The 21606-nt window shown below is 41.0% G+C and overlaps 1 long non-coding RNA gene across 2 annotated transcripts in view; it reads right to left on the bottom strand.

Moving 5' to 3' along the window:
- Nucleotides 1–21582, bottom strand: part of LOC131161982 (uncharacterized) — a 28424-nt gene extending 6842 nt beyond the window's left edge. The window contains exon 1 of one of the 2 annotated variants that reach the window (XR_009138659.1): nt 20597–21582. This is a non-coding gene — a long non-coding RNA (uncharacterized LOC131161982). Of the gene's footprint in view, nt 1–11867; nt 12764–20596 lie in introns of those variants that run through there. The other variant, XR_009138660.1, reaches the window with a different exon arrangement.
- Nucleotides 21583–21606: the final 24 nt, after the last annotated feature.

Raw genomic sequence — 21606 nt, 5'->3', positions numbered from 1 at the left:
GAATCCTTACACAAAGGCCCTATATGTAAAAAACACTCTTATCAGTTCATATAATAAATTTATGATGCTAAATTGTTAAATGAACTCCATGAAAACTATCCACATTAGACAATTCAGGACTTGATTGAAATACAAACGTCACTTTCAAGAATATTTTAGCATGCAGTATAGCATGCTCATTTTAGCGCATGGTTTACAGACTTTTGATTATTTTGGGAAAATTCTAATGAAATTTAGGCAATATGTTTTCTATAAATAGAACATTTCCCATAAAGACATGCTCTGAAAACCTGGTTGTTTACAGCAAGTAATTCAGATTAAGTATGTGAGAACCTAAAGATATCTACCAGCATGCAATACACAAGTCACTGCATCAACCATGCATGTGACATTCAGTTCAATTAGCATACACTCCTATTACCTGAACTATCAGCATGCAATACACAAGTCATTGCATCAGCCATGCAGTTGGCGTTCCAAATAAATATGCAATCCAGGATATTTAAGCGATTCAGTATATTCCAATATAGTTCTTCTCAAAATATAAACTATCCATCTAAGAGATATAATTATTTAATACAATATGGATAGTAGGTTGTCGTGGTGATCTCATAAGACATATAGGAAAAGATGGAATAGGGATGCCTTTGGTGATGTGTACATTTGAAACTTTATTACTCTAAGGGAGACTTGAGGGTATTAATCATGCAAAATACTTGGGTAAATATCTCAAAGGATTTAGTTAGTAGGAGATTTTATTTTAATAATGATTTTGAGGCTTTGTTAATGAAGAAGGAGATAAGTTGGAAATAAACAATTAGGGTTTAAATGGGTCAAATTCAATATATGCAATATTGGATTAGGGAACAAATGGAAACAAAGCAATGTAAAGAAACTCTAAAAAAATATTACCAGGATAAAAGTTAAAACACAATTCAACTAAGCTTGAAACCTTTGCGCACATACATGGGCCCTATTTTGTACTTCATTTCCCCACCTCATCAACAAAGCCATATCCTCTTCCAGGCACAAAACCTTAGCCTCTAATTCCACAAACCGCTTCTTCCAAGCCTCAACCTCAGCCTCGGCTCTCACCTTCACGCACTCCAAATCCTTCATCTTATTCTTCAGATAAGCAACAGTCTCCTTCTCACCTTCACGAGAACTCCTCGAAGGCCCCAATAACCTATCACATCCTTCCTTCCTCCTCTTTTCCCTATCTCTCACTACTCTGTTATCCTCTCGCAAATGAATGATCGTCTCTTTAGCGTCTTTGTGCTTTTTCTTCAAGTCTTCTAATTGATCTTCAAGCAAGCATTTATTGAGTGCCTACACTTGATCAATGCTCCTATATAAGTGCGATCTTCACCAGAAGATCACTCACGAATGGAGAGCAGAATGGAGAGCTAGTGCTCACTAAATGCTTGCTTGAAGATCAATTGGAAGACCTAAAAAAATGTTCAAAGAGACAATATTTCATTTGCGAGGGGATAATAGAGTAATGAGTGATAGGGAAAAGAGGAGGAACAAGGGGTGCGGGACGTTATTGGGGCCTTCGAGGAGTTCTCGTGAAGGTGAGAAGGAGGTTGTTGCTTTTTTAAAGAATAAGATGAAGGATTTGGAGTGCGCAAAGGTGAAAGCTGAGGTGAGGGTTGAGGCTTGGAAGAAGCGATTTTTGGAATTAGAGGCTAGGGTGATTTTTTTAAGTGGCGACTAGGGAGTGGGTGATTTTTTTTAACCCTTTTTGGTAAAGGGACTAGACAGCCCAATGAAAGGCCTAATCAACTAATTCAATTTATGACTGAAAGATATAAGTGGTACAAAACGAGAAAAAAAAAAGATATAATGGTAAGCTTTGAAACACTATGATCTCTTTAAATATATATACACACACATACATACATACATCCATACATACATACACACACACACACACACATACATACATACATACATACATACATACACACACACACACACACATATACAACAGAAAATAAAAAAAACTAGAAAATCGTATCTAGGAAAACAAAAAACTAAACAAGACCCAAAAAAAAATGTTGAATGCATAGAAATATTACAATAAAAAAGGTAGAAGAAGAAGAAGAAGAAGAAGAAGAAGAAGATGACGCACCTACGGTGGGGCATTTGGCGAAGAAGGGTGGGGCGTTCGGCGGCAAGAGGCAACGACGGCGGCGACAAAAGGCGATGGTGGCAGCGGCAAATGTGGTGGAGCCAACAAGTGGAGAGGAGAAGGCTGAAGCACAAATGAAGGGGAGGAGGGTTTTCGAGGGTTTTGGGGGGAGACGTGGGGAAAATCAGCGCGGATTAGGGCTAAAATATTTCAAACCATTAGTGACGGTCTTAAACTGTCACTAATACTTGTTAAACTATCACTAATAGTTAGTAGATATAGTTATATATTTTCAATACAGCAACTATTAGTGACGGTGTCTGAAAATCGTCACTAATAATTAGAGTATTAGTGACGGTTTTACCAATCCATCACTAATATTTTGGCTAAATTTTCCATTTGACTATTTTAGTCTTATTTTTTTTGATAATAATTAAATGATAACATCAATATTTTATTAAAATGATCTTTTATAAAATAATTAAAGGGTTTTATTTATTTATTTTATATATTAATATAAAAATATATTTTTTTTGTACAATTATACTTGTTGGGCCTATTTAATGACGATTTTTTAAAATTGTGATATTATTATAATTATTTTATATTAGTACTACTACTAGTATTATTATTAATTATTCCATTACTAATTTATTTGTATAATTTTGGTTTTTATTTATTTACTCATTTATGTATAATTGCAACAATATATTGATAGAAAATCAAAAAAACTATTAGTGAGGGTCTTTCTCTTCAAGCATTCTACTTAATTGTAAAGACCCGAAAAATAATAGTAATTAAATAAAGAGGAAAAGGAAAATTCAAAATAAGTAAAGCAGGGTTCGTCGACGAATGCCCTGGCTTCGTCGATGAACTCCCTTATATGGTTCGTGGACGAAGTTCAGTGTTTCGTCGACGAAGAGATACCGAGAGGGGCTGTTTTGGACCCATTGGTTCATCAATGGGATCCTTACCTTCGTCGAAAAACTACCTTCTTTGCCTTGTCGACGAGGCCATGTGTCTCGTCAACGAAGCCACGTGTCAAGTCGTTTATAAATAGGTGGAAAAATCAGATTTTGGTGAGAATTCAGCTGCATTTCCCTTTCTCTCTCTTGAAATTCGGTGCTCTCACCTTCCCTCTAGGATTCAGGCCCCGTTTCTCCCTGGTTCGATGATCATAAGTTACCATGTTGATCCTGAGGAGATTGTCTACAAATTAGCCGAAGCAGAATTTTGATTTGAGAAGTTTGGGCACCATCCCAAAATCAGGGTAAGTAGGTTATTTAAGGGTTATTTGGTTTGTAGGTTTTTCTAAACCTAGATTTGGTTTTAGTATTGTTATACTAATGTTTAGGATGATTAAATTTGGGTGTTATGAATTCAAGGTTTTGACACTTATACTACAGGCAGGTTAGGGAACCTAGTGGATGTTTCCAGGAACCCAAGTAAATAATAAATAGTTAATAAATTCAGGAAATGTGTGTATGAAAATTATTATGAGAATTCATTTGATTGACAGGAAAATATATATGTATATAATTTTAGGATTTTGTAATTATGAACGTCGTGGGCGTGAGTTAGGATCAGTAGACGAGTTCAATTAGCCATGTAAGAGAAATATGTTATGCTAGAAATTTTAGAATGTTTTACCAGTAAATTATATGTATTTTAGAATATGAGCTACAGATGTTAAAAGGTAGTAAATTTTATGTTTTCCAGATTATCATTAAGTTCACAAATTATTTGTATATCAAAAAATACAGTTTTTAGAATATGAGATATTTATTTATTCAGTTGTGTGGCATGAACTATTATCAAATCAACACAGAATTTATATAGTTTTCAGAATATTATGATTTACAATATTTATGCACAAAAACAAGTTTTACTAGCTTTACAGTATTATGATTTATAGTATACACACGGAAAGATATTTTACAGTATTTTCAAAATACCATGATATACAAGCTTCAAAACCATAACATTCAGATTTTACAGTACATTCAGATATTACAGATTATTCAGATTATATAGCATATTCAAATTAGTTATTATAATGTTATGGTTATTTCAGATATATTAGAATCATAGTAAAATAGTAAGATAATTATATAGAATAGTATTATAAAGTATCACACCCAGATGAATCAGTTCAGTTCAAATTCAGTCAGCAGAGCACGGTACCATAGCTATTTCATATTAGAGTGTAACCACATATCTCATATAGTGTGTGAGTTTCCATCAATCGTGCCTTGGAGGGATTGCAGGCTCCCCAAGAGTCTGGGTTAAGGTGGCCGATTTGACAAGGTAGATATTAGATACCGTGCCTTGGGAGGGATTGCAGATGGCTAGTCTGATGATTGATAGAGTTTTAGTTGACTTGCCTGGTAGGCCAGCTAGAGTTAAGTCTCGCCTACGGGCCGCACATCCTTGTCATGAGGGGTTAAATCATGACATACAGTTTTCTAGGGTAGTTTTCACAATTTTTTATATGTATACAGTTTTACAGAATAGCATCAGATATACTATAATATTAGAAGTATGAATAAATAGAAAGCTCAGATATTACAGTTGTATTTTAAATCACATAGGTGTGTGTTCAGGGTATATATTTTTCATGATATCTCAATTTTAGTTATTTATCAGTATATTATTCATGTAAACTCAATTGACACAGACTAGTGATAACATATTTTGTCTTACTGAGAGTTATCTCATCCCAGTGATTTAACATTTTTCAGGTGATCCGGCTAGACAAACAGATCAGGCTCGTAGATAGAAAGGTCTTTTGCACTGCCCTGTTCGTAGGGTAAGTGTTTTCAAGGAGATGTGTTTTTGGGTAGATCTTAGGATTTTTGGTAGATGTTACTAGGAGACATGTATTCATATATGTATATTTTGGGGAAATACAGAATTCTGGTATTGTAAATATTGATTGTACAGTTTTATGTTTTTTGCTGCATAGGAGTATTTCAGTAGATATTATAGGGATATCAGAGTAGTATATTTCATAGCATATTTTTTTTAGGAAAATGGTATAAAACTTTAGGTCATTACAATTTGGTATCAGAGCCAAGTTGCTAAGTTTTGTAGAATTTAGAGTATAGTGGGAAAAAAAAAATACCAGAATATAGGAATGGAGTTTTGTGAAGGATAGAGCAGAATATCAGTGAGTTAATGTTGGGGAAATTAAGATGAGAGTTTAGGGTTCTGTTCTGCAGTCATGGAAGCAGGAACTTCGAGGTGGTTTTTGTGTTTTTCCTAGGATGATAATTTCAGGAAAACCATAGTAAACTATCGTTGGTTTCTATATCCATATGGTAAGACTAGACCTTAAATTAGTAATAGAAGGTATGGGGTATTTTAGTTAGATTAGTATTATGATGGAGTAGGGTCATCTGGCATGGGAGGCAGAGACTTAGATGCTATGTTGCGCAGCGTAGCTCAGCAAGTAATGGCTGAGATTGCATGGAGCTCCAGGGAGCAAGGAGGTCCGTCGGCAACGTAGTGGTGTATGATAGAGATGTTTATGAAAATGAATCCTCCAGCATTTTATGGAGCAACTGATCCTGCAGTTACTGAGAACTGGATGCAAGAGATGGAGAAAGTACTGATGGTGCTTTACTGCATCGACGAGCAGAGGGTCCTGTATGCCACGTACAAGCTGATATGAGAGGTTGAGAGATGGTGGACGCTACTACATTACTGGAGGAGCAGAGGTCCATACTAGTGCCTATGACTTGGAGCTGATTTAGAGATATATTCGTTGACAAATATTTTTCTGCCACTATCCGAGAGGCTAAAGTACAGGAATTTTTGAATTTAACTCAGGGGTTGTTGATAGTTCAGCAGTATGCAGCGAAATTCATCAAGCTGTCATGATTCGCTCCACATATAGTGCCAGATGAAACTAAGAAGGCTAGGATGTTTGAGAGGGGCTTGAGGCGAGATATATCTATATATATCTATATATATATATATATATATATATGGTGGCGGTTCTAAAAATGCAGGACTTCTCTGAGCTTGTTGACAGAGCCACAGTAGCAGAGGAGAGTGAACAGATAGATGTGGGAGTACTGAGCAAGAGAAAGAAGCCCACGCCTCCGGGATTTAAGGTGGGTTCAATCCAGGGTCCATGGAAAAGAGACCGATTCAATGGAGGTTAGAGGTAAATGACAAGACACCAAGGGTTTCAGGGTGAGCAAACTTACCCCATCTATCCTAGGAGGCACTTGGGAGAGTGTAGAAGAGGAGAGAACGTCTGCTATCGGCGTGGGAGACCTGGTCATAGGGCTTGGTCATGTCAGGCCCCACCGACCCACGCACCAGCTTATAGACCGTTCCGGGGTGGTTATCAGGTGCCCCGTGGAGGTTAGCAAAAGAACACAGCACTGGCGAGAGTTTATGCATTGACATCGTGAGACGCTGAGGCTGCCAGAGATGTTGTTATAGGTACACTTATTACTTTACCATATAAAATTGTTGTTTTATTTGACACAGGTGCCACCCATTCTTTCGTGCCATTGGGATATGTTAAAGTAATTGGGGTTAAGGCATAACTGTTAGAAGTTGAATTTTCAGCAGCCACACTGACTGAATCATTAGGTATGGACTGGTTGGCAGCAAATCATGCCAACATAGATTGTCATTGAAAAGAAGTGATTTTCAGACCCCCCCCCCCAGGTGAGCAAGAATTCAGATTTGTGGGTTCACGTGTGCATGCCTCACCGCAATTAGTATGAGCTATTCAGGCAGGGAGACTACTTCAGGGTGGTTGCCAGGGGTACATTGCTTATATTGAGGAGATGCCAGAGGAAGAATTGAAATAGGAAGATATTCCAGTAGTTAGAGAATTTCCAGATGTGTTTTCAGAAGAATTACCTGCTTTACCACCAGATCGGGAGATTGAATTTACCATAGATCTACTATTAGTGTCGGCACCGATATCTAAAGTAGCATACCATATGGCTCCGGCTGAATTGAAAGAATTGAAAGATCAGTTGCAAGAGTTGCTGGATAAAGGGTTTATGAGACCCAGCAGCCTTGGGGAGCATTGGTTCTATTCGTGAGAAAGAAACATGGGACCATGAGGATGTGCATAGATTATAGAGAAATAAACAAACTGACAGTCAAAAATAAATATCCTCTTCCCAGAATAGATGATTTATTTTATCAATTTCGTGGGACCCGGGTCTACTCCAAGATTGGCCTTCGATCAGGATATCCCAGGTAAAAGTTAGAGCAAAGGACATTTCGAAGACAGCATTCCAAACCAAGTACGGGCACTACGAGTTCATGGTAATGTCATTCAGATTGACTAATGCATCGGCAGTGTTTATGGACTTAATGAATCGGGTGTTCCATCAATACTTAGACTAGTTTGTTGTGGTATTCATTGATGATATATTGGTCTACTCGAAAATTTTTTAGGAGTACAAGGATCATCTGAGGCTGGTGTTACATGTGTTAAGGGAAAAGAAATTATATGCAAAATTCAAGAAATGTAAATTTTGGTTGAGGCAGGTTACTTTCCTTGGGAATGTGATCTCCGGGGATGGTATATCAGTTGATTCGAGTAAAATAGAGGTAATAGTGAGTTGGGTGAAACCAGTGAATGTTTAGGATGTCAAAAGCTTCCTAGGTCTGGCAGGGTACTACTAGCATTTTGTGGATGGCTTCTCCAAATTATCAGGTCCACTAACACAACTCACGAGGAAAAATGTGTGATTTGATTGGACCAATGAATGTGAACAAAGCTTCTAGGAGTTGAAGTAGCGGCTGGTCACTACACTGGTATTATTTATCCCATTAGGAGATGATGGTTTTGTGATATATAGCGACGCGTCCCTGAGGGGACTCGGGTGCATATTGATGTAGCATAGAAAGGTCATTGCCTACGCATCTCAACATCTTAAAGAGTATGAAAAGAATTACCCTCTGTACAATCTAGAGTTAGCTGCAGTGGTATATGCTCTAAAAATCTGGAGGCATTATCTTTATGGTGGGAAATGCAAAATCTTCACTGAGCATAAAAGTTTGAAGTATTTCTTCACCTAAAAAGAATTGAATGTGAGACAAAGGAGATGGCCAGAGCTTATTAAAGATTATGATTGAACCATTAGCTACCACCCAGGAAAAGTAAACGTGGTGGTTGATGCACTAAGCCGGAAAGCAGCAGGTGCAGCGATGTCAACAATGGTGATTCAGCATCCTATTCAAATGGATTTGGAGAGGTTAGGCGTGGAGCTGATAGAGGGTGATCACCAGGCATTCATTTCCAACCTGGTGTTACAGCCTACTTTGCAAGAAAGAATTAAAACTGCCCAGAGGAATGACGTAGAGTTGGTAGAGTTGATAGAGAAAGTATAGGATGGACAAGAGGAGGAGTTCAGTATATCAGATGATGGAGCCCTACTGTTTCATACCAGACCGTGCGTACCTACAGATGCTGAGATTAGGAGAACTATCCTAGAGGAGGCATATGGACCCCTATACACAATTCATCTGGACAATACTAAAATGTATCGGGACCTACGGGAATCATTCTAGTGGAGTGGCATATAGAGGGAGGTAGCCAAATTCTTGGAGCAGTGTTTGACATGTCAGAAGATAAAGGTTGAGCACCAGAGGCCGGCAAGACAGTTGCAGCCACTCCACATTTTTGAGTGGAAGTGGGACCACATATCTATGGATTTAGTGACAAGATTACCGTTGGTGCTACATGGTCAGAATGCTATCTGGGTGATTGTAGATCAGCTGACGAAGACAACCCACTTCTTACCTATTAAAGTTAGCCACCCTATGAATAGACTGGCAGAGATCTATATTCAGGAGATAGTTCGATCCCATGGAGTGTGAGTATCCATAGTTTCAGACCATGACCCACGTTTTACATCATGATTTTGGAGGAGCTTACAGGAGGCTTTGGGGTCTCAGTTATCATTCAACACAACCTTTCATCCACAGACTGACGGGCAGACAGAGAGGACGATCTAGATACTTGAAAATATGCTGCGAGGATGCATGCTGGATTTTGGGGGTAGTTGGACCTAGTATATGCCACTGGTTAAGTTTGTGTATAATAACAACTATCAGACCAGCATCGACATGACACCATATGAGGCGTTATATTGTAGGAGGTGTCGTTCTCCACTATACTAGGATGAAATGGGTGAGAGGCGAGTTTTGAGACCAGAATTAGTGCAGTAGGTGTACGATAAAGTCTGTCCTATTAAAACTGAATCAGTGTAGCTCAGAGTCGGTAGAAAAGCTATGCAAATACTCACTGCCAAAAAATGGAGTTTAATGTAGAAGATCAAGTGTGTCGTGACGTCCTAGACCCGGCCAGAGAATCAACTCTCTGGCAAAAAATGGATGCGACTGCGAACTGGGAAAAATGGATGTGTGATTTTGAAAAATATATTTTCGGGAAAAAATAATGTGTGATGGAGTCGCCACTAACCTTTTGAAGTGCGATTAGAATACTTGATTGCTACCCCATTAGGGGTAGAATCGGTATGCATCACCCGAGTCGAGCTCAGGAGTACGGTTACGCGAGGGGAAGGCATTAGCCCCCCCTATGCGCCCGTTCTTATGAACGGTAATAGAATAATTAAAAACTATCCCCAAAATAAATCTAATAAGCCTGTCAAAATTACTCCTTTTCAAAAATCAAAAGAATAAAAATACTATATATGTATTTTCTCATAACCGGGGCAATCCAATACTCCAAAGAGTATATACCCTTGGTTGCAATCATCGGAAAGGAAAGTCAAGAAAATAGAGTATGAAGTATGCTCCCAGGGATTTTGAAATCTATAGGTTTTTCTAAGTAGGAAAATATTATTCCGGGAGTTTTTGAAATTTGTTCGGGATGGAAATGATTTTTTGTGCCTAAAATTTTTTTTTTGATTTTTTTCCAAGTGTGAAAACCTTTTTTGTGATTTTTCTGTGATTTTTCCCAAACTTCGAAATAGCACAAATAAAAACTATGGAAATCAAAGTGTAAAAATAATTTTTGGGATTTTCTGAGATTTTGTGATTTTTGTGAATTTTCTGGATATAAAAAAAATAATATACAAGTGAAATGGAGGAAACCGACGTGAACCGGTTCGGGAGAGGAGCCGGTTGAGCACCGACCGGTCCCCCAGGAAAAAACCAATTTAAGGTCTTGGTCGAAACCATGAATCAACACATGTTGCCTTACGCGTGGGTTGTGTGTGTTCAGGTGTATGCTAGTATGCATGAATGATGCATAATGCATGTGTGATCACGAATGCATGACCATGTGTATGCATGGATAAGCACGTGCATGAACGCGCGTGCATGCATGATTGGGTACGTGCATGAATGTGTGTGCGTGCGGGGATATGCACATGCATGAATGTATGTACGTGCATGATTGAGCACGTGCTCGAATATATGTACAAATGAGCATATGCACATGTCTATGTGCATGAATGAACGATGACATCGACGCATGAATATGCGTATGCGTGTGAGGCACGAATGGGCATGCACATATGCATGATACGTGATGGATGGGCGCACACATGAACATGCATATGCGTGCACACATGTATGAATGAATAATGGCACGATGGAAGGCCTGGACTAGAACACTCATGCCATGCATGCATGAATGGACAATGACCTACATGATGATGTCATGGGTGATATCGGAATGCATGAGGTGGGTTGCATGCACGCAGGTGTATGAGTATGTGATTATGTCCACTACATGCATGTATATGCCTATGCACGTGCATGTATGTTCAAGTGTCAGTGCATGCATGCTTGTGCATGAATGTGAATGTGTGTGTATGTGAATGCATGTTTGCATGTCTATGCATGTGCATGTGAGTGTATATGAATGTGTGCATGCATGTGTGTGTATGTGCATGGTAAGTGTATGTGAATGCATGCATATGTATGTATGGGTGAGGTCACGAGTTATGATGTACTGCATGAGTGTACGTGTGTATAAACAAGAAGGAGCACGCATGTGTGGTGTGTGTAAGTGCGTGCATGAATACGCATGGATGGGCGCGCATGGATGGATGATGATCCATGTGTGTACATGGATGTATGTAAACAACATGTGAAAAGTGTGGTTGTAAGTGTAAATGTGTGCATGAATGTGTCTAAATACTAGGGCGTGCATGAGTATATGTAAGTGGTGCCAAACTCAAACTCCAAAACTCAACATCTCTCTCTGGCATTTTATCAAACAGCTTGCATGCATCAAACAAGTTCCCACATTATCAACACATTTTTCGAAAGCATCAACGAGGAATTGTGAACTATGCTACTCATCCCCAAACCAATCAAGAACCAACATATAAAAAACCTGATGCGACAATTCTAATAAATCCGAACAAGCACAAATACCCAACATGCCAAATACCATGGAAACCAAAGAAACAACATTTAGGCAAGTCTAGTTCAAGCATTTTATCAAACAGGTGGCAGGGATTTACGAAACTTCAATAAGTGAGAGAATAAAAAACTTGACAGCAAAGTAGGCGGTGAAAATCTAAACCCGCAAACAAATTTTCAACCAAACTGAAAAATCAATAGCCACGCGAAAACAAGTTTACATTCACCTGCCGTGATGAATGAAGATCTCACCCAACCGTCACCTCAAAACTGATTCAATCAAGATCTTTGGGGTGAGGTTTAGCCATGGCTGAGCCTAGAGCCAAAAGGGAGAAATAGAAAATGAGAATACCTGCAGAGGCTCAATGTTGAATGTTCAAGATGGCTTTGGGTTGGCGGTGAACAGTGCTCACGAGCTCTAGCGCTGTTGTGGCTGTGCTACGCTACTGGCAGCGGAACTTTTGTCATCGAGACCATCACAATGCCATCGTGATGCAGGTGAGGATGGAGGGGCGGTGATGCGCGCAAGTGGTGGTGTTGTGGATAGCCGAAAATGCAGCTGGGAGGATGGCGGTTGTGCTATGAAGGGGGAATAGCTGAGAGATGGTTGGGCCATTACTGGCTCGCTATGTTGGGTAAATGGAGAGTCGTGAGTGTGTGTGTGTGTTGCTACATATGTGATTGAGAGTGAGGGAGAGGCTCAAAGCAGCGACGCGAGCAAAAATATCCCTGATGAGCCAAACAAAGTGGAAAAGATGGCAAAGCCAGCACAGTGCCTTGTCACAAACCACAATCAACAGATCTAAGCCCCGAGGAGGTGAGCTTGAGTGGTCGAGAGAGAGGCAGAGGGAGAATGGAGCTCGTTTTTCTAAGAGGTGGTGAGGTTGGTTGCTGGGTCTGTAGGAGGGTGGAGGTGGTGGGATGCTCGGTGATGATGGAGGCGATGGCTCCCAGAAGGTGGTGACGACTAGCTGGCGATATAGAGCAGCCGCGAGGGTGAGGGGTGATTTGCTGTGACCTGATGGCTACCGCTGCTGCTGGTTGTTAAGCTGACGAGGGATGAAGGAGATGATGGAGATAAGGGAGATGAGAGAGATGAGGGAGAGGCTCTGCAAATGGTCACGAGGTGTTGCCGCTACTACTTGGAGATGAAGGTGGTGTTGGGTGGTTGCGCCAAAGGATGGCGGAGGTGCGGCCGTGTGGGGGTTATGGTGAGGGGCTTTGGCGACTGATCTGAGAGTTTGGGAGCTGTGAGGGAGATGGGGATGATGATAGGAGGGTGGCTGGGAGGATCTAGGAGAGGTCTGGGAGAGGGTTGTGGAGAAATAAGAGAGCCGAAAGCCAAAAAAATAAAATAAAATTTGCATTTCCTCTTCTTTTTCGGTGCCCCTTGTAGCGAGCCTTTATAGGCTACCTACCCCTAAAGAAAAAAAAAATTAAAACCCTAAACCTACCATTTTTCACTTATTTTCATTTTTATTGTTTATTATTTTTTATTGCCCCATTGTTTTTTTCTAAAAATGAAAAATCCAATTTAATAATATTTGATTCCCAAAAATTGGGGGACCCGGACTCCATTTTCTTAAGATGCCCGAAATTCGATGAAAACACGTCGGGACTCGATAAAGACAACGAGACTCGGTAAAAACAACCAGACTCATTGAAAAAGAAACGAAACTCGGTGCAGGCACTGGGACTCAATTGAAACTCCAAGACTCATGGAGACAAAGTTGGGACTCGATAGACACAATGAGATTCATTAGAACAAATTGGGATTCGGAAAAAACAACTAAACTCATTGAAAACAAAAACGGGACTCAACAAAAACAAAGAGACTCAGTGAAAATAAATTGAAACTTGATTTGGGTCTCTCAGAAGGGTCCTCCAATTTTTGAGGCATGATGTCAACTTTATGTGCCGGGTCTTCTCGGAGTAGCCTAGTTAAAATTGGGGTGTCGACAACTGCCCCTCTTTGTAGGATTTGTTGCTTCAAAGTAACAGTAGGAACTCTCCTACGTTATTTGTAGCAACAAGCATGTAAAGATAAAAGACACCTATTTTAACCAGGCCACACCACTATTTAGTGCCTATGGGTCAATCAGGTGTCGTTTTCGTCAAATAGGAAGGGGGAGATGGCAGATAGGGTTGGATGAGAAGGTTGCATTTATTCTAGAGAAGTTAGTGGTTAGCAATTTTTGGTTAGAAGTTAGCGGGGGTTAGTAATCTGGGTCGGATGTAGGGGTTGAGACTAAAGAGATGTAGTGTGTCAAATATAGGAATCCGAGTTATGAGGGTGAGGTGACCTCAAAATTTTGAACTAGTGCTTGCGCATCGAGGGGGAGATGGCGAGCCTCAGAATATTCAATCTGAGTTTGCACATCAAGGAGGGTGACATGCCTCGAAATATTCAATTCGGGATTGTGTATCACAAGAGGGTAACGGGCCTCAGAATATTCAATCCGAGCTTATGCGCCTCAAGAGGGGATGATGTGCCTTGAAATATTCAATCAGAGCTTATGCATCACGAGAGGGTAACGTGTCTCGGAATATTCAATCCGAGCTTACGCGCCTCAGGAGGGTATCTTGGGCCATGCCATGAGTGATAGATAATCATTCAGGCGTAGGCTACCCTGAAGTTCTTTGGAAAGGATGTCTTTTTAGGTTTGAATCATAGTTGTTCTGATGGGGATGATCAATCGGGTTCAAATCCTGAGATTCTTTGGAAAATATCCTCTAATGTAGGGCTCTAAGTTACTTCACTAGGTATGATCAATCGGGAATGAAATCCCAAGTTCTCTTGGACAATGTTCTCAAGCATAGGGCTCAGAGTTACTCCTTTGAGGATGATCAATCGGGAATGAAATCCTAAGATCTCTTGGAAAATGTCCTCAAGTGTAGTGTTCAAAGTTACTCCGCTAGGGATGATCAATTGGGAATGAAATCCTGAGATTCCAAACGTCAAAGCACCTGAAAATGACTTGCACCGAGTTTGAGAACCCTAGTGCCGAAGCACATGAAAATGACTCGCACTGGGTTTGAGAACCCTAGTGCCAAAGCACATGAAAATGACTTGCACCAAGTTTGAAAACCCTAGTGCCGAATCACATGAAAATGACTTGCACTGGGTTTAAGAACCCTAGTGCCGAAGCACATGAAAATGACTTGCACTGAGTTTGAGAACCCTAGTGTCGTAGCACATGAAAATGACTTGCACTAGGTTTGAGCACCCTAATGCCGAAGCACACGAAAATGACTTGCACTGGGTTCAAGCACCCAAGTGCCGAAGTGCATGAAAATGACTTGTTCTAGGTTTAAGCACCCTAGCGCCGAAGTGCATAGTGATGACTTGCATCGTGTTTGAGAACCTGAGTATCGAAATACATGGTGATGACTTGCACCAGGTTTGAGAACCCGAGCACCGAAGTATAATTTTAGAGTAAATGATTTCATTTGTTTCTAGGGCCAATTACCCTAGTTTCAAAGGAGGTCATTCTGTGTCTGGGGTCAACTGCCCCGGTTTCCAAACTAGGATTGCTCACACCAATATTAAAAGGGATGTACAAAATCTTACCTAGCTAGACAAGCATGATTAAATGATGAATGTATGTTGCTATATGTATGCACGCTGGGATGCATGGACGCATGTTGCATGGTAATGATGCATGTTACATGATGTGTAATGCCTAATGATTTTTTTTGAACCCAAATGCCGAAGCACAGGGGAATGACTTGCACAAGGTTTGAGCACCCTAATGCCGAAGTTCATGGTGATGACTTGCACCGAGTTTGAGCACCTAAGTTCCGAAGTACATGATGATGACTTGTACTAAATTTGAGAACTTGGGTGCCGAAGTACATAATGATGACTTGCACTAGGTTTGAGAACCTAGGTGCCGAAGTATATTGTGATGACTTGCACCGGGTTTGAGAACCTGGGTGCTGAAGTACATAATGATGACTTGCACTGGGTTTGAGAACCTAGGTGCCGAAGTAAATTATGATGACTTGCACTGGATTTGAGAACTAGGGTGCCGAAGTACATTGTGATGACTTGCACTGAGTTTAAGAACCTGGATGCCAAAGTACATTGTGATGACTTGCACCGAGTTTGAGAACCTAGGTGCTGAAGTACATTTCAAAATAAACTATTCCCTTTGTTCTTGAGGCCAACTGCCCAAATTTCAAAGTATGTCAATTTGTGCTTGGGGTGAGTTGCCCCAGTTTCCAGGTAACTCTTTATGTGCCTGGGGTCAGCTTCCTCAGTTTTCAGATATTGCTCAGTCAAGTATGCCAGATGATCGTTCAAAAACTCATTCAACCAAACACGTATGAATGGTGCTCCATTGTATGCATGTTGCTACTGACAATGCCTAAATGTGGACATGAGTGTGCATGTTAATGCAAAATGTATGCATTTTATTTCCTATGCAATGCATGAAATGCATGATAATGTATGAGATTTCTTTTTCCAATGCGCCTGTAATCATGAACCCAATCTCTGATCTTGGTTATATCTTTGAATTCCAATTTGAGGTGAATGTCTCCGAACTGGTTCCCATGAAGCTCAACATGAAATCTGCCCCAGTTAAATTGGTTTGTGCCTGCTCTCGGCCATGTTCTCAAATTTTACTCAGTCATGAAGGTACCCGACCTGACTCCAATGAGATTCAACATGAAATCTGCCCCAGTTACATGCGTCTATAACTGATCCTGGCCATATTTTCAAATTCCACTCGAGTAAGAGAATTTATGAATTGGCTCTCCTAAAACTTGTCATAAAACCTGCCCTAGTTGATGCATTTGGTGGCGAGTCCCATTCATCATATATTTTCTAGGCAATGGCTTTATTTAGATTACATCCTTAATGTTTTAGAATCGATTTGAAATTTAAATGAATAAACATGCAATCAGATAATTCAACCTCATTAGGGGTATGAATGGAATGCTCAAGTTTGCCCTTCTATGCTTGCTTAACAGGAAACAACTTTACCAGTATTTTATAGCCTTGCTACTGACTTAGGGAATCACATCAGTGAGCAGAACCCCTTTTTTCTCTTTTCTCTTTTCTCTTTTTTCATTGACCCCGTAACCAAAGTTCCTTTCTGGCTCAGATCAACTTTATGTCTAGTGTCTTATTGAATAATTTGATCAATATTCCAACCTCAAGGTGCACTTTAAAACACGGGACGAAATGTAGGCTAGGGATTTAGGTTTTAATAAGAATAAGGAAACCAAGGCTCAAAAATCCCATCTCATAGCAACAAATTCTGCCCCAATTTGGGACGTAATATTCACAAAGTGTTGACCGAACTTGTTATTTGAACAAACTGCCTACGTACCTTTTCAGGATTAAGTCACTACGTAGTTTGGACTCAACATTGAGTCTGACAAATCATTTGAAGCAACAGTGTATATACCAATCTGACTAGGACTTTTATTTGGATCGTGATGTAGGCCTAAGGTATTGGTTAGAGAAGAAAAGGTGCAATATGGTTCAAACTTTACTGATCTTAAAAAAGGTAATCCTAGGTCAAGGATCACATCTTAAGCATGTCCCTTTTCATTTTCTTTCTTTTTCTCCTTTTTCTACATTTTCCTTTTTTTTTTTTTTTTGCTTTCCCTTTTATGGAGGATTTTTTTTAATGTCATGTTCATTGGGAGCTCAATAGGGACTAATCTTTTTTTAAAAACTGCCCCAGTGTGGAGTGTGATCATTTGACAGGCTAATCAATAATTGAATTCTTTTAGGCTCAAGACGGTTGGCAATGGATTTCTTCTTGAATCTTCTTCTGAGTAGTAGAAAGACGGCCTACCATCCTTTTGGTAGTGACCATCGCCTCAAATGACTTGTCAAACTTTAGAAGACCCAAACCCAGGTTAAATTCATGGTAAACTAACTTTTGAGAAAAAGTTGGTTTAACATTTAGGTTCAACTTGGTTGACAAATGGTAGATCATTGTTTGGTTCTTTATGCAAAAACTAGTCGACCAAAGATGACCACCCCTCATTTGATTAGAATATAATCATTATACTCCCAAGACACCGATCATGATTTGGAAAATGAAGACTAGAGACTTTGTTCATTACTTTCGTCGAGCAAATGTAAAGCTTGATAGGTCGTTTTTGCCCGCCTTTCCTAAAATGGCTCCTGGACCATATCTTGCATTAGGGTTTTTACTAAACTTCAACTTGGAGGCTCTTCCATCATTTTTTCTTTTCTTTTCTTTTTTCTTTTTTTCACGCCTTTGGTTTTTTTTTTTTTTTTTTTCTTGTTTTTGAGTAGATTCACAAAATCAGCTAACTACGGGCTCCAAGCCCCTTATTCTAGTAAAACTCATTTCCTATGTCAAAGCACGAAAATGCAAGCAAAAGTGGACAAAATTTGAAACAAGGTGATGGGAATGAGACTGAACAGCATTTCATTTAATTCAAATTTCAAAAGGATTAAAACAAAAAGGACTCATTGGAGCATCTCTCTTAGCACATGATTCATTTTTTGACATCATTTCCACTCAATCCTTCGATCTGATGACCTTAATTGTTCCCCCTACTATGATTGGGAAGTAGATTCTCCTATATACTAAGCTCCTTGCCATCAAATACCAACCATCTAGCATCTCTCGTTGATTGTACTTTGTGCTTAAATTCCCAACAACGGTCGATGGTATGGACAGTGGAGTTGGAGTGATATGCACATTAAGCCTCTGGGTTGTACCAATGTGGAGTAGGGGTTGGAATAGAATCCTCAGGGATGGTTAAGATCATCCCTTTTTCAAGCAACTGCGTGAATAACTCAGCATATGGCATCGAGATAGGATAAATATTTCCAAAAATTTCTCTGGACGCCTCTATCATGTGCCCAAACATTCGGCTGGGTGGGCGCAGGCCTAGTCTGGGGCCTTGTGTTGATGGGTCTGAAAACAAAATTTTTTCAAGGCCTCTAGTTTCGACCTTTCTGATAATGATGCTCTTGAACCATATGAATTTCTTCATTTCTCCTTTTACCAGTCCATTTATGGCTTGGACCAGTCTCAGCATTACCATCCTTGACTCGGCCTGCCTTGATGTTGGCTTCAATCCTTCCTCCAGCTGCCACGGCGTCCATGAAATTGTGGGGAGTTGCTCCAAGGAGTTTCCTACGAAAGGGGTCTTTTAGAGCACTCACGAACAACGTGATAGCTTCTCGGTCACCTACCGGGGGGTCCACTTGGATTGCCACATCTCTCCACCTACAAGCGTATTCTCTAAAGGTCTCTCTGGGCCTCTTTTCCATCCCTAGTAGGGTCATTCATTCTGTGGCCATTTTAGTTAGATGGTGGTATTGGGCCATGAAAGCGTTGGCCAAGTCTTTCCAAGAGTGGACCCAGGTCCTGTCTTGCTGTGTGTACCAACGGATGGCTGATCCAGTTAAACTATTCTAAAAGCAATGCATCATCAGTCTATCATTGTCTGAGTATGCTGCCATCGCCTAACAATACAACTAGAGATGAGCTCGTGGACACCGAGTCCCATCGAACTTTTTGAAGTCTGGGATCTTGAATTTTGGTGGTAGGATCACCTTCAGTACAAGGCAAAGTCTGCCAGTTCGACGGAACCGAACGCATTAGTTCCTTCGATGATTCTCAACCGCTCCTTAAGCATGTCGCAGCGATGCTCGGTTTCAAGTTTGTTCACTCCCGCATCTGTTATCATCATCGAAGATATTCCCATTGCTGGAACTCCTAGTATTGGTGCGATTGGGATGAAGGGGGAAACATTCGAAAGAGAGCCTTCTATGACGACAAACGGTTGAGTCGAGGTTTGCCCATGCACCAAGGTAAAACCTAAAGCGTGGGTGGGGGTCTGAATATGCATATGCGTGTGAGGCATGAGTGGGCATGCACATATGCATGATATGTGATGGATGGGCGCACATGTGAACATGCGTATGCGTGCACACATGCATACATGAATAATGACACGTTGTAAGGCCTGGACTAGAATACTCATGCCATGCATGCATGAATGGACAATGACCTAAATGATGATGTCATGGGTGATATCAGAATGCATGAGGTGGGTTGCATGCACAAAGGTGTATGAGTATGTGATTATATGCACAATATGCATGTACATGCGTGTGCGCGTGCATGTGTGTTTGAGTGTGAGTGCATGCATGCATGTGCATGAATGTGAATGTGTGTGCATGTGAATGCATGTTTGCATGTGTATGCATGTGCATGTGAGTGTATATGAATGTGTGCATGCATGTGTGTGTATGTGCATGGTAAGTGTATTTGAATGCATGCATATGTATGTATGGGTGAGGTCACGGGTGATAATGTACTGCATGAGTGTATGTGTGTATGGACAAGAAGAAGCACGCATGCGTGGTGTGTGTAAGTGCGTGCATGAATACGCATGGATGGATGATGATCTGTGTGTGTACATGGATGTATGCAAACAACATGTGAAAAGTGTGTGGCCGTAAGTGTAAATGTGTGCATGAATGTGTCTAAATACTAGGGCGTGCATGAGTGTATGTAAGTGGTGCGAAAGTCAAACTCCGCAACTCAACATCTCTCTTTGGCATTTCATCAAACAGATTGCATGCATCAAACAAGTTCCCACATTATCAACACATTTTTCGAAAGCATCAACAAGGAATTGTGAACTACGCTACTCATCCCCAAACCAATCAGGAACCAACATATAAAAAACCTGATGCTACAATTCTTATAAATCCGAACAAGCACAAATACCCAACATGCCAAATACGATGGAAACCCAAGAAACAGCATTTAGGCAAGTCTGGTTCAAGAATTTTATCAAACAGGTGGCAGGGATTTACAAAACTTCAATAAGTGAGAGAATCAAAAACTTGACAGCAAAGTTGGTTGTGAAAATCTAAACCCGCAAACAAATTTTCAACCAAACCGAAAAATCAATAGCCACTGGAAAACAAGTTCACATTCACCTACCGTGATGAATGAAGATCTCACCCAAACGTCACCTCAAAACCGATTCAATCAAGATCTTAGGGGTGAGGTTCAGCCATGGCCAAGCCCAGAGACAAAAGGGAGAAATAGAAAATGAGAATACCTGCAGAGGCTCAACACTGAATGTTCAAGACAGCTTTGGGTTGGCGGTGAACAGTGCTCACGAGCTCTAGTGCTGCTGTGGCTGTGCTAGGCTACTTGCAGCGGGACTTTTGTCGTCGAGACCATCACAATGCCCTCATGATGCAAGTGAGGATGGAGGGGTGGTGATGCTCACAGGTGGTGGTGTCTTGGATAGCCGGAAATGCAGTTGGGAGGATGGTGGTTGTGCTGTGAAGGGGGAATAGCCGAGAGATGGTTGGGCTGCGACTGGCTCGCTGTGTTGGGTGAATGGAGAGTCGTGAGTGTGTATGTGTGTGTTCCTGCGTATGCGAGTGTGAGTGAGGGAGAGGCTCATAGCAGCAACGCAAGCTAAAATATCCCTGATGAGCCAAACACAGCGGTAAAGATGGCAAAGCCAGCACAGTGCCTTGTCACGTACCAGGAACAACAGATCTGGGCCCCCCGTGGAGGTGAGCTTGAGTGGTTGAGAAAAAGGCGGAGGGAGAATGGAGCTCGGTTTGCTAAGAGGTGGTGATGTTGTTTGCTGGGTCTATAGGAGGATGGAGGTGGTGGGATGCTCGGTGATGATGGAGGCGATGGCTCCCGGAAGGTGGTGACGACGAACTGGCGATGGAGAGCAGCCACAAGGGTGAGGGGTGATTTACTGTGGCTAGGTGGCTACCGCTGCTGCTAGTTGCTGCGTTGACAAGGGATGAAGGAGATGAAGGAGATGAGGGAGATGAGGGAGATGAGGGAGAGGCTCTGCAGATGGTCACGAGCTGTTGCAGCTGCTGCTTGGAGATGAAGGTGGTGCTGGGTGGTCGCGCCAAAGGATGGCGGAGGTGCGACCGTGTGGGAGTTATGGTGAGGGGCTATGGCGACTAATCTGAGATTTTGGGAGCTGTGAGGGAGATGGGGATGGCGATAGGAGCATGGCTAGGAGGATCTGGGTGAGCGTGGTGGAGAGATGAGAGAGCCGGGAGCCAAAAAAAACATTTACAGTTCCTCCTC

This window comes from Malania oleifera, chromosome 8 (genome assembly GCF_029873635.1).
Source record: "Malania oleifera isolate guangnan ecotype guangnan chromosome 8, ASM2987363v1, whole genome shotgun sequence".
Classification (NCBI taxonomy): Eukaryota; Viridiplantae; Streptophyta; class Magnoliopsida; order Santalales; family Ximeniaceae; genus Malania; species Malania oleifera.
The sequence above is the reverse complement of the archived record's forward strand: the minus strand, read 5'-3'. Positions and strand labels throughout refer to the sequence as shown.